The 24,722-nt window shown below is 35.3% G+C and overlaps 1 protein-coding gene across 12 annotated transcripts in view; it reads left to right on the forward strand.

The window, feature by feature from the left end:
• The window catches only part of LOC137237037 (striatin-3-like), a 636,631-nt gene that overhangs the window by 104,600 nt on the left and 507,309 nt on the right, over positions 1–24,722 (forward strand). Inside the window, exon 1 of one of the 12 annotated variants that reach the window (XR_010948769.1) lies at positions 21,524–22,708. The exons of the other annotated variants lie outside the window; for them this stretch is intronic. The gene's annotated coding sequence lies outside the window, so the exon portion shown is untranslated. Of the gene's footprint in view, positions 1–21,523; positions 22,709–24,722 lie in introns of those variants that run through there. 12 annotated transcript variants of the gene reach the window in all.

Genomic DNA, 24,722 nt, shown 5'->3' on the forward strand with positions numbered 1-24,722 from the left:
ATAGCTCCGATTCTAGCGAGCTTCCGTGTTGTTCAAAACACGCACCGGTTCAATCATTTCATGCAGCCAATGATAACCAAATTCTCCTTCCTACTGCTATGGTCGCAGTCGCACACGAAGGGGAATTATTTCAACTGAGAGCCCTTATTAATCAGGGATCGGAAAGAACTTTCCTTTCCTCGAAAGTTCAAAAACGGTTGAAACTTCCATTCGAGCATTCAAAGTTCGAAATCTCTGGCATGGGTGAACAAGTCGTACAAAAGTCCTCCAAGCTTTGTCCTTTGACACTGGTTGCATCCAAGGCCATGAAAAGGATAAAGGCTTATGCCATTGTGTTGCCGCAACTGACAAAGAATCTGCCAACATCCACCATTAGTCGCAAAATCTGGCAGCAGTTCAAACTCCTTGAGCTCGCTGATCCCAGTTGCCACATACCGGGTCAGACTGACATGGTCATTGGCAGCGACATACTTCCAAAAATTCTGCTGGAAGGTATAAAAAAGGTGTGTGGTAGCATACTTGCGCAACAAACCATTTTTGGTTGGATTCTCAGTGGCCCAATAACAGAAAATGTTGTGTCATTCTCGACGCAAGTCCAAGCGTCAAACGAGACACTCAGTTCTCAACTGAGAAAATTTTGGGAAAAGGAGGAAATTCCACAACCTCCACAGATATCCCCCGAGGATCAAGCGTGTGAGCAGATATACGCAACAACCACGACACGTGCACCAAACGGTCGATACATTGTGCGACTTCCATTCAAGGAAGAGTTTCCTGAAAAACTCTCCCTCGGAAAATCCCGACGGGCTGCTTTGCAGCAGTTTTTCAGCATGGAGCGATCGCTCCAGATCCTTATACACGAGGACGACAAAGATTTTCAGCGAATCCTATTTCGCAAATCGGCCAACTCCAATGTTAGCGATTTCAATCTAAAAACGGTTACATTCGGCGTCAATTGTGCACCATATCTCGCTATTCGTACGTTGCATCAACTACCCGATGACGCGAAAGCGACATTCCCGTTGGCTGCAACAATTCTCAAGACGCAAACGTATGTCGACGACATCCTATCCGGAAGTCATACCATCGACCACGCCACTGAATCACTCGTTCAAGTGAAAACGCCCTAAAATCAGCTGGTTTCATACTAAAGAAATTAACGGCTAATCACCCGGCCATATTAGAACAGTTTCCGAAGGAGGATCTTCTAGACTCCAACTTCTTAAAATTTGAGAGCACCTCCAATACCAAAACTCTTGGCATTCGATGGAGCGCGCTCACGGACAAATTTTCATACACCATTCTGCCGGAATACACCCAAAATTCGGTCACAAAGCGACAAATTTTATCCTCTGTTGCAAAAATTTTTGACCCGGCAGGATAACTGTCGCCAGTTATGATCCAGGCCAAGATGCCTCTCCAAGAAATCTGGCTGGATGGCAGGGATTGGGATGAAAGCGCCAAGCCCGCAACATTATCAAAATGGCAACATTTCGCAGAAAATCTGCCAGCCATTTGCCACATCGAGATCCCATCGAGATGGGTTAATGTCGTTCCAGGGCAAGACACCCAAATCCACGGGTTCTGTGATGCTTCGGAAAAAGCATATTGCGCAGCGATTTACATCCGCACACATGTGGGCAACCAAATAAAATCTTCTCTTTTGGTTGCGAAAGGCAAAGTTGCCCCCATAAAAACTGTAAGCTTACCCCGCTTAGAGCTATGTGGTGCAGTCCTACTCGCAAAACTCGCTTCAACTGTTCGAAAACAGCTCGACTTACAAGCATGCAACACATTCTTATGGTCAGATTCTGAGATTGTACTAGCCTGGCTAGAAAAATCTCCATCGACCTGGAAGACTTATGTGGCCAACCGTACCTCTCAAATTCGAGAATATCTTCCCAGCGGAACCTGGCGCCATGTATTTAGCCAAGACAACCCTGCTGATCTTGGCACACGTTGTTGCAAGCCGCATGATTTGATAGGCTCTTCACTTTGGTGGCACGGACCACAATGGCTTTCTTGCCACATTTCGGCATGGCCAAAGCCGAAAGCAGGTAGCGCTTCTCCACCCGAGAAACGCAAGGTCGAAGCATATCACGCACTCGAGGAAGAGGACGACATTCTTCAACGTTGCTTCTCATACTCTCGAGCTCTCCGTGTGATTGCATACGTGTTCCGCTTTGCGAACAATGCCTGCAACAAATCCAAATCGGTGGCAACAACACATAATCTCCATCTGACGTACAAAGAGTTGCAACATGTGAAAACGCGGCTTGTGGCAATGGCACAATCTCGCCATTTCGGGGCGGAAAAGAGCGCCTTACAAAACAATATGCCAATAAGCAAAAAGAGTTCCCTTCTGGCTCTTGACCCATTTCTGGATGGATACGGGCTCCTACGTATCGGGGGAAGATTGGAACATTCTACAATGCAATACAATGAGAAGCATCCAGTAATCCTTCCTCCGGATTCAAGGCTCTGCCAGTTGTATCTGGAGTTTTTAGACCGCCTGCTTCTTCATGCAGAAATGCGGTTAATGCTCCAAATGGTGAGGCAAGAGTACTACGTACCAAAACTAAAGCCTCTTATAAAGAAATGCATTTTTCAATGCAAATCTTGCACGCTTTTCAAACGGAAAACGCGCACGCAAATAATGGCAGCTCTACCACCTGAGCGCTGCAATTTCTCACTCCCCTTTTCCACAACAGGAGTAGACTTTGCAGACCCATTCCAAATAAAAGCATCGGTTCTGAGGTCGACCACTATCATAAAAGGGTACGTGGCTGTATTCGTCTGTTTTTCCACAAAGGCAGTACACCTCGAGCTATGCTCGGACCTTACTGCTGAAGCCTTTCGAGCAGCATTCTCCCGATTCGTTGGCAGACGAGGTTATCCCTAAAAAATGATGAGCGACAATGGTAAAACGTTCATTGGTGCTCAGCGCGCACTCGAACGCGACTTTGTTAAATTTCTTAACGAATGCTCTGCGGACATCGTGCAGAAATATGCCCCACAGGGAATAAACTGGCAGTATATTCCACCCAGCGCCCCTCATATGGGCGGCTTGTGGGAATCCGCAGTAGAAAGTTTTAAAACCCACTTCAAAAAAACCACTGCATCCCACAAGTTTACATTCGAAGAATTCACGACGCTGTTGGTGCGTATTGAAGCAGTTCTCAAAATCGAGGCCTCTAACCTCACTATCCCAGGACCCAGCTGACTTCACAGCGCTCACTCCGGGCCACTTACTTCGAGGTGCACCGCTATTAGCCATTCCTGAGCCAAACTCGGACGATATCTCCTGGATAAATCGATGGCAAAAACTTAAATCGCTTCATCACCAATCCAGTCGACGCTGGAAAGAGGATTATCTGAAGGACCTTCAAAAGCGCTATAAATGGCAAACGCCACAGCGAAATCCTCAACCAGGCGACTTCGTCGCAATTAAAGAAGATTCGCTCCCACCCACCAAGTGGCGTCTTGGACGAATCGAGAACGTTCGCCTCGGACCTGACAACCATGTTCGGGTTGTAGAGGTTCGCAACCAACATGGGCTTGTTAGACTCCCCTTAGTTAAACTGTGCTTCCTTCCAATGGAGCACACTTCCAGCACAGCGCTGTAACTTATATACGTTTCCCCTGTCTAATTAACTTTCCGTTTATCATCCGCTGTATCCAACTACTTCTCGTTTCTCTGTCTGCTCTTATACTTCCAGCACGACACCCATCTGGCTCCCACGGCAGAGACCGACAGCTGCCTTCAGTGTCGGCTCTGCCTCCACTACCACGTGCAGCAGACCGATCGAAGAAACCAGCGGCAGCCCCCAAACCGGAACATATGGCCAAGCGCACAATCACGCGCACCCCACAAGGCCTGCCAACGACGTAATATAGCCAGTCGCGCCTTGCAGGAACTGCAGAAGGTCCTTACAAGCACCTCCCTGTAGGGCAGGCAGGATGTTTAAGCCGCCTCCAATAATATTCAGACGGCGGCGAAAAAACTATGCGCAGCCGTGCGCGGCGAGTGGAAATGCGCTAACACGCATTCACTACCATCGTCATCAACAATAATTGCAACGAGCCAGTCAAGCATTATCACTCGGCAGCCGCGGACGCGATCCTATAATTTTCTTTTAAATACTTGTGTATATCTTTTATATATGAAGTGAAAGTTATCTTTTTATATATTTGAATATTAAAAGGCCCCTTTTTGAACAAAGTTAATTTGTGACGTTTAAAGTAATAATTAATTAAAAGAAGAAGTTAAAAATGAAATGAATTTGTAACGTTTATGAAAAAAACTATAAATCTTTTTATTTCGGATTTGAGTGTAGCGAAGAGAGACCAAGTGAGTTTTGTTCACAGAGGATTCAACCGATGTGTTAGTTGGTGTCAAACAGTGAATAGGAAATACGCTCAAACCGTGCTCTTTGGTTTCTTCTCTTTGTTCTCTACATTGCTTTATTCCTACGTTATTAACGAAGTATATGTAGAAGAAGAATGCGCTTTATATATAAGAGGAGTAGATACAAGTAAAAAATATAGGTGCTTATTTTCAGTTGGTGGTTAAACTGTAGTATATAAGTTGCCTAGCGTTTAACCCTGCTACTTTATCTACTAAAAAATTTAAACAATCAAAACGCAAGGTTAAACTAAGTTGAACTTAACTGCAGCTTAAATTCACAAAGAAAATTTGGGCAAAAATTTTGCCTTGAATGTGGTTAATTAGAAATAGTTGTCGTCTGAAAGAAAATTTTGATAAACATCGTTATAAAGTACGATATAAATATATATATATAAATATATATATATATATATATATATATATATATATATATATATATATATATATAGCATTTTCAGGTCAAATGGAACCTTTCAAATGAAATTTTTTCAATTCAAATGAAACTTTTTCAAGTCAAATCAAACTTTTTTCATTTTAAATGAAACTTTTTTAAGTCAAATGAAACCGTAATACTAAGGTAATTGTCAATATATTTATATCGTACTTTATAACGCTATTTATCAAATTTTTCTTTAGGACGACAACTATTTCTATTTAACCACATTGAAGGCAAAATTTTTGCCCAAATTTTCTTTGTAAATTTAAGCTGCAGTTAAGGTCGGCTTAGTTTAACCTTGCCTTTTGATCGTTAAAATTTTTTAATAGATAAAGTAGCAGGGTTAAATGCTAGGCAACTTATATACTACAGTTTAACCACCCACTGAAAATAAGCACCTATATTTTTTACTTGTATTTACTCATCTTATATATAAAGCACATTTTTCTTCTACATATTCTTCGTTCATAACGTAGGAATAAAGCAATGTAGAGAACAAAGAGAAAGAACCAAAGAGCATGGTGTGAGCGTATTTCTTATTCACTGTCTGACACCAACTAACACATCGGTTGAATCCTCTGTATTATGCTTTGCTCTTTGACCAACGACTTACCAAACAACATATAACGATATCAAGGTATTGGGAGAAACATTACTTTTACCAACTATATATTAGTAGAGCATGTGGACTGTGGAGAGATCTTTTTTAACTATGCTGAAAAACGTAACCGTAAAAAGTGATCTTTTCTACTCTGTGGCGCAGTCACATTGCACTTCACTCATTTGGGCCTTTGAAAAGAAAAACAAATATTCCATTATTTTTCATTGTTTATTGTATTTCAATGTAATACTTAGAACTAGTATCGCCCGTGGTCGAAATTCGACCAACTTGTATTTTTTTCAACTCACTCTATGCATCCAGTGTTGGGGTAGTGCAATAATGCGTTAATAGTTGAGCAGTGAGTGGAAATATAGCAAACTGATCTATCTTACTTAAAGTTCTCACTAAAATTTTTAATTTGACCTAAGACGTTATAATCTTTGATTGTACTTTCTTAAATAAAAATTCTACAAATTTTTCAAATGTAATTATAAGTTTTGGTGTAGAGCTCCTTAAAAAACATATAACAAATATGTAAAATCAAATGAAATTTACATAGAATTGTGGTGAAATTACTTGAAATTGAATTGAAAATTTGCTTTTTATATACCACCCGGGAGATACGCCGTTGGCGCGTTAGCGAAGTTAATTTTGGGTGCTCGGTTCCCCAGTAGGCTTATATCACCAATATAAACTACATATACTTATCTCGCCCATTTACTTCAATAGCGTCATAATTTAAAAAAACACGAATTTTTAGTTAAGAACGAAGAAATGTGCTAAAGGAATTTAACCTATTTCACACCACCTGTTAGGTATGAAATCGGCGCTTTACTATTACATATGCATTTCTAATTAATTAAATAAAATTATAATTTGCCATTAATTGTTATAAATGAATTTAGTTAGTTTCAACAAAAGTTAACTCATTATTTGTGATTTCATGTTTTCTTGAAAACAACTAAAATAAAAAACAAATAATCTGTTAAATAAAGACTTATTTGGCGACCACCGTGGTGTGATGGTAGCGTGCTCCGCCTATCACACCGTATGCCCTGGGTTCAACTCCCGGGCAAAGCAACATCAAAATTTTAGAAATAAGGTTTTTCAATTAGAAGAAAATTTTTCTAAGCGGGGTCGCCCCTCTGCAGTGTCTGGCAAGCGCGCCGAGTGTATTTCTGCCATGAAAAGCTCTCAGTGAAAACTCATCTGCCTTGCAGATGCCGCTCGGAGTCGGCATAAAACATGTAGGTCCCGTCCGGCCAATTTGTAGGGAAAAATCAAGAGGAGCACGACGCAAATTGGAAGAGAAGCTCGGCTTTAGATCTCTTCGGAGGTTATCGCGCCTTACATTTATTTTTTATTTATGTATTTACGTGTAAGTAAAATTTGCCACAAAAAATGGGCCGTTCAAAAACTAATTCTATTTAAGGTTTTTTGGTACGCTACAAATTATTTTGGAACAGTTTTTTTTAGGATTTTGGTAGAGGCTATTATGGGTAAGTGGCAACATTGGGCACCATATTTGTATGTACGTGAAACATTTGTTCTTTCGAATTTAGCAGGGAATCATAAAGGTTTAGGTCTTTGAAATTCGCATTAGAACACTTAGATAATTGTTCCCAAAGATGGTGCCCTTGTGCCCGAAAATTAATTTCGATATTTGTATGAATTGTTCGAATTTACAAAAAACTTTCTATTAATTATAAACAAATAGAGTAATATTTGTTAACAAAAATAGTAATATAATATAACTTTTATATGATTTTACGTATGCTAAGTATGCGAAACAGCCTATCAATTGATTGTATGGAAATTTTGTTAGCGTATTAATATATAGGTAGTGGGTAAAATACTGCCTATGCAATACGGCCGCCATGGTGCCGGTTGCCGTTTTCATCTAAAATCAAGGGACGTTTTTTTTTCGTTTAATATACAACGTGAAATTTTCCGATTCAGTTAAGTTGCATTTAAATAATAATAAACTAAGTTGAAATAAACGAATATATAATAATGTAAAATCAGAAATAAAATAAATTAGCATAAAAGACAATATAAAAAATTTAATGTTATATTTTTGTAATTTTTTTGTTTTTTGTTCAGTATAAGACGTACTTTATTTAAAATGAGAATGAAATCTGCAAATGCAAAAACATTTTCGGGCAAATTTGCCATTAATTGTTATAAATGAATTTAGTTAGTTTCCACAAAAGATAACTCATTGTTTGTGATTTCATGTTTTCTTGAAAACAACTAAAATAAAAAAACAAATAATCTGTTAAATAAAGACTTATGTATTTACGTGTAAGTAAAATTTGCCACAAAAAATGGGCCGTTCAAAAATTAATTTATTAAAGGTTTTTTGGTACGCTACAAATTATTTTGGAACAGTTTTTTTGGGATTTTGGTAGAGACTATTATAGGCAAGTGGCAACATTGGGCACCATATTTGTAAAAAAAACAGGCCTATGCACTGCGGCTGATCAATACGAATCGATTCTATAACCTTTATATGATTTTACGTATGTTAAGTATGCGAAACAGCCCATCAATTGATTGTATGGACATTTTGTTAGCGTATTAATATATAGATAGTGGGTAAAATACTGCCTATGCAATACGGCCGCCATGATGCCGGTTGCCGTTTTCACCTAAAATTAAGGGACGTTTTTTTTCGTTTAATATACAACGTGAAATTTTCCGATTCAGTCAAGTTGCATTTAAATAATAATAAACTAAGTTGAAATAAACGAATATATAATAAAGTAAAATAAGAAATAAAATAAATTAGCATAAAAGACAATATAAAAAATTTAATGTTATATTCTTGTAATTTTTTTTTTTTTTGTTCAGTATAAGACGTACTTTATTTAAAATGAGGTTTAATCTGCAAATGCAAAAACAATTTTGGGCAAATTTGCCATTAATTGTTATAAATGAATTTAGTTAGTTTCAACAAAAGTTAACTCATTATTTGTGATTTCATGTTTTCTTGAAAACAACTAAAATAAAAAACAAATAATCTGTTAAATAAAGACTTATGTATTTACCTGTAAGTAAAATTTGCTACAAAAAATGGGCCGTTCAAAAATTAATTCTATGCACTGCGGCTGATCAATACGAATCGATTCATATAAATTTTATATGATTTTACGTATGCTAAGTATGCGAAACAGCCTGTCAATTGATTGTCTGGAAATTTTGTTAGCGTATTAATATACAGATAGTGGGTAAAATACTGCCTATGCAATACGGCCGCCATGATGCCGGTTGCCGTTTTCACCTAAAATCAAGGGACGTTTTTTTTCGTTTAATATACAACGTGAAATTTTCGATTCAGTCAAGTTGCCTTTAAATAATAATAAACTAAGTTGAAATAAACGAATATATAATAAAGTAAAATAAGAAATAAAATAAATTAGCATAAAAGACAATATAAAAAATTTAATGTTATATTTTTGTAAATTTTTTGTTTTTTGTTGAGTATGAGACGTACTTTACTTAAAATGAGGATTAAATCTGCAAAAGCAAAAGCATTTTCGGGCAAATTTGCCATTAATTGTTATAAATGAATTAAGTTAGTTTCAACAAAAGTTAACTCATTATTTGTGATTTCATGTTTTCTTGAAAGCAACTAAAATAAAAAACAAATAATCTGTTAAATAAAGACTTATGTATTTACGTGTAAGTAAAATTTGCCACAAAAAATTGGTCGTTCAAAAATTAATTCTATTTAAGGTTCTTTGGTACGCTACAAATTATTTTGGAACAGTTTTTTAGGATTTTGGTAGAGGCTATTACAGGTAAGTGGCAACATTGGGCACCATATTTGTATGTACGTGAAACATTTGTGCTTTCGAATTTAGCAGGGAATCATAAAGGTTTAGGTCTTTGAAATTCGCATTAGAACACTTAGATAATTGTTCCCAAAGATGGCGCGCTTGTGCCTGAAAATTAATTTCGATATTTGTATGAATTTTTCGAATTTACAAAAAACCTTTTCTATTAATTATAAACAAATAGAGTAATATTTGTTAACAAAAAATAGGCCTATGCACTGCGGCTGATCAATACGAATCGATTCATATAACTTTTATATGATTTTACGTATGCTAAGTATTCATAACAGCCTGTCAATTGATTGTATGGAAATTTTGTTAGCTTATTAATATATAGATAGTGGGTAAAATACTGCCTATGCAATACGGCCGCCATGATGCCGGATGCCGTTTTCACCTAAAATCAAGGGACGTTTTTTTTTCGCTTAATATACAACGTGAAATTTTCCGATTCAGTTAAGTTGCATTTAAATAATGATAAACTAAGTTGAAATAAACGAATATATAATAAAGTAAAATAAGAAATAAAATAAATTAGCATAAAAGACAATATAAAAAATTTAATGTTATATTTTTGTAAATTGTTTTTTTTTTGTTCCGTATAAGACTTACTTTATTTAAAATGAGGTTTAATCTCCAATGCAAAAACATTTTCGGGCAAATTTGCCATTAATTGTTACAAATGAATTTAGTTAGTTTCAACAAAAGTTAACTCATTATTTGTGATTTCATGTTGTCTGGAAAACAACTAAAATAAAAAACAAATAATCTGTTAAATAAAGACTTATGTATTTACGTTTAAGTAAAATTTGCCACAAAAAATGTGCCGTTCAAAAATTATTCTATGCACTGCGGCTGATCAATACGAATCGATTCATATAAATTTTATATGATTTTACGTATGCTAATTATGCGAAACAGCCTGTCAATTGATTGTATGGAAATTTTATTAGCGTATTAATATACAGATAGTGGGTAAAATACTGCCTATGTAATACGGCCGCCATGATGCCGGATGTCGTTTTCTCCTAATATCAAGGGACGTTTTTTTTCGTTTAATATACAACGTGAAATTTTTCGATTCAGTCAAGTTGCATTTAAATAATAATAAACTAAGTTGAAATAAACGAATATATAATAAAGTAAAATAAGAAATAAAATAAATTAGCATAAAAGACAATATAAAAAATTTAATGTTATATTTTTGTAATTTTTTTGTTTTTGTTCAGTATAAGACGTACTTTATTTAAAATGAGGATTGAATCTGCAAATGCAAAAAATTTTCGGGAAAATTTGCCATTAATTGTTATAAATGAATTTAGTTAGTTTCAACAAAAGTTAACTCATTATTTGTGATTTCATGTTTTCTTGAAAACAACTAAAATAAAAAACAAATAATCTGTTAAATAAACACTTATATATTTACGTGTAAGTAAAATTTGCCACAAAAAATGGGCCGTTCAAAAATTAATTCTATGCACTGCGGCTGATCAATACGAATCGATTCATATAACTTTTATATGATTCTACGTATGCTAAGTATGCGAAACAGCCTATCAATTGATTGTATGGAAATTTTGTTAGCGTATTAATATATAGATAGTGGGTAAAATACTGCCTATGCAATACGGCCGCCATGATGCCGGATGCCGTTTTCACCTAAAATCAAGGGACGTTTTTTTTCGTTTAATATACAACGTGAAATTTTCTGACTCAGTCAAGTTGCATTTAAATAATAGTAAAGTAAAATAAGAAATAAAATAAATTAGCATAAAAGACAATATAAAAAATTGTATGCTATATTTTTGTAAATTCTTTGTTTTTTGTTCAGTATAAGAAGTACTTTATTTAAAATGAGGATTAAATCTGCAAATGCAAAAACATTTTCGGGCAAATTTGCCATTAATTGTTATAAATGAATTTAGTTAGTTTCAACAAAAGTTAACTCACTATTTGTGATTTCATGTTTTCTTGAAAACAACTAAAATAAAAAACAAATAATCTGTTAAATAAAGACTTATGTATTTACGTGTAAGTAAAATTTGCCACAAAAAATGGGCCGTTCAAAAATTAATTCTATTTAAGGTCTTTTGGTACGCTACAAATTATTTTGGAACAGTTTTTTAGGATTTTGGTAGAGGCTATTATAGGTAAGTGGCAACATTGGGCACCATATTTGTATGTACGTGAAACATTTCTGCTTTCGAATTTAGCAGGGAATCATAAAGGTTTAGGTCTTTGAAATTCGCATTAGAACACTTAGATAATTGTTCCCAATGATGGCGCGCTTGTGCACGAAAATTAATTTCGATATTTGTATGAATTTCTCGAATTACAAACAACTTTTTCTATTAATTATAAACAAATAGAGTAATATTTGTTAACAAAAATAGGCCTATGCACTGCGGCTGATCAATACGAATCGATTCATATAACTTTTATATGATTTTACGTATGCTAATTATGCGGAACAGCCTGTCAATTGATTGTATGGAAATTTTGTTAGCGTATTAATATACAGATAGTGGGTAAAATACTGCCTATGCAATACGGCCGCCATGATGCCGGATGTCGTTTTCTCCTAAAATCAAGGGACGTTTTTTTTCGTTTAATATACAACGTGAAATTTTCCGATTCAGTCAAGTTGCATTTAAATAATAATAAACTAAGTTGAAATAAACGAATATATAATAAAGTAAAATAAGAAATAAAATAAATTAGCATAAAAGACAATATAAAAAATTTAATGTTTTGTAATTTTTTTGTTTTTTGTTCAGTAAAAAATGGGCCGTTCAAAAATTAATTCTATGCACTGCGGCTGATCAATACGAATCGATTCATATAACTTTTATATGATTCTACGTATGCTAAGTATGCGAAACAGCCTATCAATTAATTGTATGGAAATTTTGTTAGCGTATTAATATACAGATCGTGGGTAAAATACTGCCTATGCAATACGGCCGCCATGATGCCGGTTGCCGTTTTCACCTAAAATCAAGGGACGTTTTTTTTCGTTTAATATACAACGTGAAATTTTCGATTCAGTCAAGTTGCCTTTAAATAATAATAAACTAAGTTGAAATAAACGAATATATAATAAAGTAAAATAAGAAATAAAATAAATCTTTATGTTTTTTTCCAAAGTGGATCTGGGAATGGTCTTTAATCCTCAATTAATAAATGATTTGAGTTAGTGACTGGAATCTTGTTCCAAAGTATATACTTACTATAATTTATCTACAAATGATAAATGCAAAAATAACTAATCTTTGCTTATTATTAAATTTTTTACTATGCCGTGTGTGTGTGGTCAAAAGGTTGATCGTGGTCAGCCGAAAGTATGTTGTGCGAAGTGCAATGACCTCTTCCACTTAAAGTGTGTGAACATATCATCGACTGATCTCGAATTTCTTCTCGCATCAAACAGACATTTTTTCTGTAAATCTTGTACGGCAGAGCGGCGCGCCACTATACGTAGTGCGCCACCAAACTCTCTCTCTAGTGCCGTAAACAGTATCGGTAACAATATGAGTGCAAGTGAAAATATAAGTAACCAAAAACTACTTTTGCTTGACTTTTCTAAAAATATTGAGGCGTTACGCGCTGAAAATGCTCTCATTATCACTACAATGAATGCGTTAAAAGACGATAACATTAAACTTTCGCAAAAGCAAGATGCTCTATTTGCTGAAGTTCGCTCTCTAAAATCTTCGATTGTTGATAAAATCACAGAAATCTCTACTTTATCATTGGAACTAAAGAATGTGCATAGTGTTGTTGCTGATTTTGCCAATGGACAAAAATCAACTCGTGCTGGTTCTTTACAAAAAGATGACAATAAAGAATTGGCTGAAAAGCAAAGAAGTCAACCAATAACAACAAAGACAATAAATCTGATGCGAGTGCAAAATCAATGCAGGCTGAATTGTCCAAAAAAACAAAGCATCCAAGCACTAAAAACAAAGACAATGACATGCTCTCGGGTGCAAAAACAACGCAGCCTGTAAATAAATCGGCGACTAACAATGTCTCGGCCTCTAAAGCTAAACAATTAGCTAATATAGCTAAACAAAATGCAAATACCAATTCGGCTGCAACAACAAATCAGCCTCTAATTGATTTGTCTTTGACAAACACAACCAGTAAGTAGTGACTCTCAATCGCCTGCCATGCAAAGCAATAACACTATGACTGCAAAGAATGTGATTCCGTTGAAGTCTGCCAGTGAAACTGTGCCTACTTATGCTGACGTCACTATTATGGTGAAAGGTAATAATAAACAATCTGCATCTGATGACGTTGCTTCTGCCAGTGAGACCGTGCCTACTTGTGCTGGCGTCACTATTATGGATAAAGGCAACAATAAGCAATCTACATCTGATGACGTAACTTCTGAAATTAAGACAAACAAATCCAAGAAGGCTGCTACTATCGTTGTAGGCAGTAATGTAAATGCTGATCTTAATCTAGCTGTTCGCCTAAAATGGTTACATTTATCCTCATTCAAGCCGTCAGTTAATGCAAGTGATATCATCAGTTATGTATCAAAAAATGCGAATATTTCGCCATCTCTTATTCATTGTTATAAGTTAGTAAAGAAAAACACAGATTCTAGCTCGTTAGTAAGATGCAATTTTAAACTTGGGGTCTTGACTTCAATCTATAGTAAATTACTAGACTCTTCTATACGGCCAACTGATGTTAAAGTAAAGCCGTTTCGTTTTTTTCAAAAGGGCAAAGGCCAAACGCTCAACCCCTAGTAAATAATCCGCAAAATACAATTTTTAATAATGTAAATATTTACTACCAAAATATCTCGGGGATGAGAACTAAAGCTAAGGATATTTTCTTAGTCACTTCGCGCTGTGAATATGATGTGTATGTCATAGTTGAGACCTGGCTCAACAATGATTTCTTTGACGCAGAATTTTTTGATACTACTTTGTTTCATACCTATCGTAAGGATAGGGATCCAATCAAAACGGGATGCCAAAGAGGTGGCGGGGTACTAATTGCCGTAAGACGTACCCTCCTTTCTTCTTTCGTTCAGCTCCCCAATACTGACTCGCTACTGGACCAAATGTGTGTCTCTATTTGTGGGCTGTTTGGAAAGCTGTTTATTTGTGTTTCGTATATTCCGCCTTGTAGTAATGAGTCTCTGTACTGCGCGCATGTGAATAGTATTTTTGAAGTTTACGAAAAAAATGTAAACAGTCATTTTTGCGTTTTGGGTGATTTTAATATGAAGAGGGTTGTTTGGTCAAAATTGCTAAATGACAATCTATTAACACCTATGAATGTCAATCATCAACATGAAATATATTTTTTAGATACTCTTTTTAGTGCCAACTTTGTTCAGATTAATTCATTTGTGAACCAGCTAAATAACATACTGGATCTTATTTTTGTCGATGAAAATTTAATTTCTCACTTATCTGAGTGTCAATTTCCTATCTGCAAATCGGACATGCATCACGTACCCTTATCTTTATTATTAAAATTCATTGAATTTGTACCTAACAACAATACCACTCAAAATACTCCCTCCTACAATTTCAAAGATGCAAATTTTGATGCACTCAATTCGAGTATTGCTGAAATTGACTGGAAGTCTATTTTCTGTGCTAAAAATGCCTTTGAATGCTTTGAAATTTTTCTGCTGCAGTTATCTGATATATTTAGTAGAAATCTCCCCCTTCTTCGAAGCAAAATACATAAATTACCCTGGTACAATACCAGGTTAAAAAAGCTTAAAAATCTTAGAAATAAGTATTTTAAGTTGTACAAAGCAACCAACGACTTTTCATTTAGAGATCGATATTTATTATACATGAAACAGTGCAATGTGCTTGATAAGTTTTTATATAATAAATACATCTCCCGTTTCGAAGAAGAGTTAAAGCAAAATCCCAAGGCCTTTTGGAACTTCGTCCGTACAAAAAAAGGTTGCTCTGTCAATTTTAATGGCATTAGTTCAAACAGTTTAGTGGAAACAGTGAACCTTTTTGCTGATTTTTTCAAATCTAATTTTGTTGTTGACTCTAATATTTCTGATGTTAGGGTTGGTTCTGATACAGCTAATTCCTTGGACTTTGGCTCATTATTGGTATCGGAATCAGATATTATTATTGGCATCTCGTCCCTACAATCTTCTTTAAAAAAAGATATTGATGGGCTGTCTACTTTTTTGGTTAAAAAATGTAGCAGTTCGCTATGCGTGCCGTTGTGCCATATCTTTAATGTGTCATTGTCCACTGGCGTTTTCATTGATCGATGGAAATTGGCTTCTATTACTCCAATCTTCAAGTCTGGAAATAAGAGCGAGGTAGCAAACTACAGGCCAATCTCTAAACTATCAACCTGTTCAAAACTGTTTGAGAAAGTAGTAAAGGAGAAGTTGGCTTTTGCTATTAAAGGAATAATCGATCCATGTCAGCATGGGTTTGTTGCATGTCGTTCAACAGTGACAAACTTAGCTGTTTTTTCGCAATACTGTGTTTCTGCTTTTAAGGATGGGTATCAAGTTGATACTATATATACAGATTTCTCTAAGGCGTTTGATACAGTGTCCCACAAGATACTTTTTCAGAAACTTGAGTACATTGGTTTCCATTCAGCTTTTCTGTCATGGTTAAAGTCATACCTGACAAACCGAATTTTATTTGTTGAAATCGAGAATATGAGGTCGTATGAGTTCTTGGCAACCTCTGGGGTGCCACAAGGTAGTATTCTCGGTCCAATCTTATTTGTTATCTTCATTAATGACGTCGGCTTATATTTAAAGCATTCAAATTATTTACTTTATGCTGATGATTTAAAACTGTTTAGGCGTATCACCACTGTATCTGATGCATTGCTCCTACAGAGAGATTTGGATGCTCTTAATGTGTGGGCTTTCAATAATCATCTGAGACTTAAAAGTAGCAAATGTTGGCATATAACGTTTTCTAGAACTACAAGTGCGCTTACGTCAACATACTATATCGCTAATACATATCTTGCCTCGGTCAAAGAATTTCGTGATCTTGGTGTCATTTTCGACTCTTCGTTCACTTTCGTTAACCATGTTAACTATCTTATACCAAAAGCGTATGCTAATTTAGCTTTTTTACGGCGTTATGCGAAGGATTTTAAGGACCCATACACTAGGAGTATATTGTATAATTCATTAGTGCGATCTAAATTACAGTACGCCTCTATCATATGGAATCCCATTTACAGCACATACTCTGCTAGAATTGAAAGGGTTCAACGTAAATTCATTCGATTCGCCCTCCTACCCCTTCATTTTGTTAATCCCCTGCCACCTTATATAAAGAGGTGCATGCTTATAAATGTTATGCCACTGCATGTCAGACGCTCAGTACAACATTTAATGTTTATTTACGATATTATCTCTGGTACTATTGATTGCTCAGCTCTGTTGGAGCAGTTAAATTTTCTAGTTCCTAGTAGATCTCTACGCTCTCATAATATATTCTACGGTGAAGTTCTGAGAACCAATTACCTTAGCTTTGCCCCTCTCACAAGAGGTCTCGAAGAGTTTAATAAAATTTCCAGAATGCTAAATCTTGACTTTGCAATGCCCAGGCCTTTGTTTAAGTTACGGATTGAGTCTTACTATCGAGAAAATTTATCTCATCCTTGAATTAATTAATTTTAGTTGCTTAGTTTTAAGTTAATTTGCAAACTTGTAAATCTAGTCAGTAAGGTTTCTGCCATTGACTCAATAAATATGAATATGAATATGAATGAATATGAATATGAATATGAATATGAATATGAATATGAATATGAATATGAATATGAATATAAATTAGCATAAAAGACAATATAAAAAATTTAATGTTATATTTTTGTAAATTTTTTGTTTTTTGTTCAGTATAAGACGTACTTTATTTAAAATGGGGATTAAATCTGCAAATGCAAAAACATTTTCGGGCAAATTTGCCATTAATTGTTATAAATGAATTTAGTTAGTTTCAACAAAAGTTAACTCATTATTTGTGATTTCATGTTTTCTTGAAAACAACTAAAATAAAAAACAAATAATCTGTTAAATAAAGACTTATGTATTTACGTGTAAGTAAAATTTGCCACAAAAAATGGGCCGTTCAAAAATTAATTCTATTTAAGGTTTTTTGGTACGCTACAAATTATTTTGGAACAGTTTTTTAGGATTTTGGTAGAGGCTATTATAGGTAAGTGGCAACATTGGGCACCATATTTGTATGTACGTGAAGCATTTGTGCTTTCGAATTTAGCGGGGAATCATAAAGGTTTAGGTCTTTGAAATTCGCATTAGAACACTTAGATAATTGTTCCCAAAGATGGCGCGCTTGTGCACGAAAATTAATTTCGATATTTGTATGAATTGTTCGAATTTACAAAAAACTTTTTCTATTAATTATAAACAAATAGAGTAATATTTGTTAACAAAAATAGGCCTATGCACTGCGGCTGATCAACACGAATCGATTCATATAACTTTTATATGATTTTACGTATGCTAAGTATGCGAAACAGCGCAGCCTGTCAATTGATTGTATGGAAATTTTGTTAGCGTATTAATATATAGATATATATATTAGACTGGGTCGATTTATTGACCCATATCGCGCCATCGATTTTTCGTTAGTTACACTACGCATACCCCAAAAATTAATTTTCGAGCCTGCGAAATTTCATTTTTTTTTACTTTTTTCGACTTTGATTTTTTTTTCATGACCTACTAAAAAAATTTTCATTTGGTTGTATAATTTTCAAGTATACCAATGTTTTTAGCGGACGTTTTTGGGTCGGACAGGGGTATACATATGAAAAATTTTTTAGTAGGTCATGGAAAAAACCTTAAAAATCAAAGTCGAAAAAAAGTAAAAAAAAATGAAATTTCGCAGGCTCGAAAATTATTTTTTTTGGTATGCTTAATGGAACTTTTTTCCTGAGGCCAACTCCTATCGAAAAATCGACCCAGTCTAATATATATATTCTAAGTATTACATTGAAATACAATATACAATGAAAAATAATGGAATATTTGTTTTTCTTTTCAAAGACCCTCTTTGGTTACGCCTGCACTGTCTACAGCAGAACCATTAGCTTTTGGCTTGCTGGGCACTGCCGAAAACGGAACAATGCTAGCAGCGCAGTCCAGTTAATATAATATGACAAAATCCATATTAATACATTTTACATATGTATATACAATTGCTCTGCGAAGCATTGAGAAGTCAAATTCATTTTAGATACATAATAGCATATACATACGTTCATATACACAAATTCATTCAAATTAATCTCATTTATTGCTTTTGCCTTTGCTGAAGGCTCTCATTAGTTTCACCTAACCTTTACATTTTTTACTCGTTGTTCAATCGCTAATCAGAGTGCACGGGCTAAATCGAACCCGGCTACACATCAAATCGCTTTAAAAAATTTATACTTTTACATTGGAAATTTGCATTTTTATTTCGGCAAATTAAAATAGCCATCGAAAAAGTTCGTTGGCTACACATTTTTTGGTTACCGCGACGTGATCTTTATTGTTAAATTCAGGACAATATCGAACATCTTGATAAATATATTTTTTAATATCGATTTTTGTGATGTAAAACTAATGGAGATTCGCATATATATATGGGGTATTCCATCCCATTTCGACCAATTTTGAACCCGACGCCTTTAGAATTGGCTGAAAGTTTTTCTTCTTTTTCTAGCTTACGAAAGACGTTTTTCAGAATTTTTTCAAATTTTTTCATCCAACTCAGAAAAAGTTATGAATTTAAAAAAAAAAACCGTTTTTTGTTTTCAAAATGCTATAACTTTTTCAAAAATTGATCGTTTGGGATCTTTTTTTTTTAAATTTGTTTTGTCTCGTCCCCATCAGGAGAAAAGGCATAATCGTCCACATTAATTTCTGCCGACTCCATTACATCTTGTAGCCGTGTTTGAAGTTCGATCATATTGCCGGTTGTATTCAATCCACGGTTCTCCAACTCCTTTTTCAGTTGCTGGATCCTTCATTCACTTAACTTTGCCATGTCCAAGTTGTATTCGAAGTCCTCAGAATTTATTCAACAATTCCTCTTCTGACACCAATTGTAACGAATTTAGTGAAATTCCTCTTATTTGCAACTTTCTGCTAACGTTCGTATCGCTAAATTGTTAAATAAAATAACTTCAGTATTCAATAATGCAAAATGGTCTTTATTAGACTACTTTGAAAATACTTCACAATAACACTTATACTTTGCAACCAATAGCGTGCTTAAATCAAACTGGTTGCTGCTTACTCAGCTTTCGCTGCTTTTATACTCTCTGCTGTCTCGTTCGCATACTTCTAGACGTTTCTTCTTCTATAATTTACTACATGGTTACCAGCTGTAAACTACAGATGCACGTTTATAGCCTCTCGCATAGCCATATACGCATGTATATATGAGTAATACATCCATCGATGATTGCATACTTTTGTGAGTATCTCAGATATAGCATTTTCAGGTCAAATGAAACTTTTTTCAAGTCAAATAAAACTTTTTTCAAGTCAAATGAAACTTTTTTCGTTTCAAATGAAACTTTTTTCATTTCAAATAAAACTTTTTTCATTTTAAATTAAACTTTTTTAAGTCAAATGAAACCATAATACTAAGGTAATTGTCAATATATTTATATCGTACTTTATAACGCTGTTTATCAAATTTCTACAACAACTATTTCTAATTAACCACATTCAAGGCAAAATTTTTGCCCAAATTTCTTTGTTAATTTAAGCTGTAGTTAAAGTCAGCTTAGTTCAACCTTGCTTTTGATAGTTTACATTTTTTAATAGATAAAGTAGCAGGGTTAAATGCTAGGAAACTTATACACTACAGTTTAACCATCATCTGATTGTATAATTTTCATGTATACCAACGTTTTTAGCGGACGTTTTTGGGTCGGACAGGGTATACATATGAACATTTTTTTAGTAGGTCATGAAAAAACCTTAAAAATTTAAGTCGAAAAAAGTAAAAAAAAATGAAATTTCGCAGGCTCGAAAATTATTTTTTTGGGTATGCGTAGTGGAATTTTTTTCTGAGCCCAAATCCTATCGAAAAATCGAAGGCCCAATATGGGTTAATAAATCGACTAATCTAATGTCTAATGTATATATTCTAAGAATTACATTTAAATACAATATACAATGAAAAATAATGGAATATTTGTTTTTGTTTTCAAAGGCCCAAACGAGTGAAGTGCAATGTGACTGCGCCACAGAGTAGAAAAGATCACTTTTTACGGTTATGTTTTTCAGCATAGTTAAAAAAGATCTCTCCACAGTCCACATACTCTACTATATAGTTGGTAAACGTAATGTTTCTCTCAATACCTTCCTATCGTTCTATGTTGTTTGGTAAGTCGTTGGTCAAAGAGCAAAGCATAATACAGAGGATTCAACGGATGTGTTAGTTGGTGTCAGACAGTGAATAGGAAATACGCTCACACCGTGCTCTTTGGTTCCTTCTCTTTGTTCTCTACATTGCTTTATTCCTACGTTATTAACGAAGTATATATAGAAGAAGAATGCGCTTTATATATAAGAGGAGTAGATACAAGTAAAAGATATAGGTGCTTATTTTCAGTTGGTGGTTAAACTGTAGTATATAAGTTGCCTAGCGTTTAACCCTGCTACTTTATCTACTAAAAAATTTAAACGATCTAAAGGCAAGGTTAAACTAAGCTGAACTTAACTGCAGCTTAAATTCACAAAGAAAATTTGGGCAAAATTTTTGCCTTGGGTGTTAATTAGAAATTGTTGTCGTCTTAAAGAAAATTTTGATAAACAGCGTTATAAAGTACGATATTATATACGAATTAAATAAAAAAAATAAAAAAAAACGGCCCACTTCGGGATTAGTGGGATGATTGCAGAATTGATTGAAGTTTTTTATGAAAAAAAAAATGGCGAAATTCGAAAAATCTCGAAAAAGTGAAAAATTAAAAAAAAACTTTAAAAATTTTTTTGTATTTTTTCCAAAAAGTACATTTAAAAACAAATTTAAAAAAAAAGATCCCAAACGGTAAATTTTTGAAAAAGTTATAGCATTTTGAAAACAAAAAACGGTGTTTTTTTTTTTAATTCATAACTTTTTTTGAGTTGGATGAAAAAATTTGAAAAAATTCTGAAAAACGTCTTTCGTAAGCTAGAAAGAGAAGAAAAACTTTCAGCCAATTCTAAAGGGGTCGGGTTCAAAATTGTTCGAAATGGGATGGAATACCCCATATATATTCCGGCTTGGGTACATAAGTGTCGCTGGTGATGCATATTTTTCAAGCAATTAAAAGCCGTACATTTTTAACGCTACAAAATCTCGTGATAGATTTTCATCAGGGTGCTTACCGCAACATCTTTAATTTTACTAGCGTAAATAAAGTTTTTTCGTGAACCTTTCCTACGACAAAATTCTTATTTTAATTGGTAAGGTAAACTTCTACAATGCCAGAAGATTTATCTGCAGAAAATAAAGTGACCTTTTATAAGCGAAAAGCACGGTCGTTTTATGTGCAAGCGCAAACAATTGAAAACGCCATTGAAGGTGAAAAAATTGGTTTAATCAAAGAAACTGAATTGAATGTGCGATTGGAACGTCTTGAACACATTAGCACTTCGTTTTGTTCAGCGCATGACATACTCGAGGCACTTGATTTTAATGAAATCGGTGGGGAGCTGCGATCAAACTTCGATGAGTTAATCATCTCACTAAAGTCTCGTATTCAGCATGAGATTCGAAAGCGTTCATCTCAAATGCAACCTTGTTCAACTATGCGCCATGACCACACATATGAAGGGCAAACTATTATAATGCAAAGTCGGCCACGTTTAGCTGAGCTGTATTTGCTTGTTTTCAGCGGAAACTACACTGAATATACCGACTTTATCTCCATGTTTACTACCATAATCGGGAAGGATCCTGATCTCACGGATGTCGAAAAGATGCAGCATTTGCGAACATCGCTGAAAGGGGCAGCATTAGACACTATTCGTTCGTTAGAGATCAGTGGTTCAAATTATAGTGTTGCTTTAGAACTACTTGAAAAATGTTTTAACAATAAGCGTCTTATTTTCCAGGCACACATCACTGAGATTCTGGGGCTTAAGAGGGTAGTCTTCTTCGGCAGCTAAATTGCGTGAGCTGTCTGACAAGGTTGACGTCAACTCAAGAGCACTGCTAACAATTGGGAATTCAAAACAAATAGCGGCATGCATTGTCATACATATTCTTCTTCAAAAGGTGGACAGTGCAACGCAGACAAAGTGGGAAGAAACTGCTCCCTTGGATGTTGTACCGTCTTTCTAACAATTCACTACCTTTCTAGAGAAACGATGTCAAAAGTTGGAAAATGTTGAACACGCAGTTGCAGCAAGCACACGCATATATCAGGTGGGAAAGAACAGTAGAACTTCTAACACTAGTAGAAAATCTTTTATAACAACTAACATATCTAATGGTTGTATTTTTTGTGACAATACAGACCACTCAATATATAGTTGCACTAGTTTTAATAATTTATCACCACAACTACGCCTAAAAGAAGCCAAATGGCTTTTGTTATGCCTTAATTGCCTTCGAAAAGGTCACCAGCTCAGAGCATATAATGCTGGCTTATGTCGTTCATGCGGTAATAAGCATCATAGCTTATTGCATTTCCAACACTCCAACAAGCAGGAAGTCGCAAACTCGGATCATAACCTAAAACATCATCGCAATCTGCTTTACAACCGCCCATAGCTCTTTGACAGTAGTTTCCCCCTCTTCCTCAGTTGCTCAGAATATCAAAGTTGATGTTGTGCTCTGGGCTACTGCAGTGATTGACGTCAAAAACAATGCCGGTACTTGGTTACCATGCCGTGCACTGCTCGACTCTGGATCGGAGTTACACATAATCACATCGCGTCTTGCTCATCAATTACAGCTGCCTAGAACTAAGTCATCTGCATCAGTATCTGGTCTTGGTGACTCCATTCCGATGGCTTCACCGTTGATATCAATATTCGCTCCCAAACTTCCAAATACTCAACTTTAATTACTGCTTTAGTAGCTCCCAGCATAACGGATAATCAACCCAACATAAGCCTGAATATATCATCGTGGAACATTTCTTCAAACATCCGAATAGCAGACTGTGACTTTTACAAACTCCAACGCGTTGATATGCTTATTGGTGCAAGTCTTTTTTATGAGCTTTTGTGCGTTGGACAAATTAAACTTGCAGCTGGCCTCCCAGTACTTCAAAAAACCAGGTTAGGGTGGGTAGTCTCGGGAGGTGACTGTCAATCAAAAACAGCAATGGCCTTGAATGTAATATCCTCAGACGATATAGAGGATGAAAACATGGTTCAACTTGATCAGATTGTTCGTAGATTTTGGGAGATTGACAGCTCTTGCTTCGCTGTTGCCAAATATACCAAACAAGAAATGGATTGGGAATCCCATTTTAACGCTAACTTCGTTAGACTACCCACTGGGGATTATTCTGTTCGTTTGCCTATTAAATCAAATATAAGCCTGTTGGGGGAGTCATACTCACAAGCTTTGTATAGATTTCTGAATTTAGAGCGTAAACTAGAGCGGCAACCAACATTAAAGGCTCAGTACGCTGATTTCATTTATGAGTACTTAGATTTGAAACATATGTCGTTAGTTAGCGAAGCAAATCATAAAAAAAATAAATGAAAGGCGCGATAACCTCCGAAGAGATCTAAGGACGAGCTTCTCCTCCAATTTGCGTCGTGCTCCTATTGATTTTCCCTACAAATCGGCCGGACGGGACCTACATGTTTTATGCCGACTCCGAACGGCATCTGCAAGGCAGATGAGTTTTCACTGAGAGCTTTTCATGTCAGAAATACACCCGGAGCGCTTGCCAAACACTGCCGAGGGGCGACCCCGCTTAGAAAAATTGTCTTCTAATTGAAAAACCTTATTTCTAAACTTTTGATGTTGCTTTGCCCGGGGTTTGAACCCAGGGCATACGGTGTGGTAGGCGGAGCATGCTACCATCACACCACGGTGGCCGCCAATCAAATCATAATCTTTGTAAATATTTTCTACCACATCACTGCGTTTTAAAGGAAAGTACTACCACTAAACTTCGGGTAGTATTTGATGGCTCGGCAGCCACGTCAACCGGGTATTCGCTCAACGATGTGCTCATGACAGGGCCTACCATACAACCCAAGCTCTTTAACACATTATGCATCAAATAGAGTTTGACGAACAGCACTCATTTCCTGTTTATTCTAAAATATCGAAGAGAGACTTTTATGTCGACGATCTTATTACCGGAGGAGATTCTGTTCAAGAAGTTCGACAGATCATGGATGAAATAACTGAAATGTTGGCTAGGGGCCAGTTTAAATTGCATAAGTGGTGCTCCAATAACTCTAATCTTCTT

This window comes from Eurosta solidaginis, chromosome 1 (assembly GCF_040869045.1).
Source record: "Eurosta solidaginis isolate ZX-2024a chromosome 1, ASM4086904v1, whole genome shotgun sequence".
Lineage (NCBI taxonomy): Eukaryota > Metazoa > Arthropoda > Insecta > Diptera > Tephritidae > Eurosta > Eurosta solidaginis.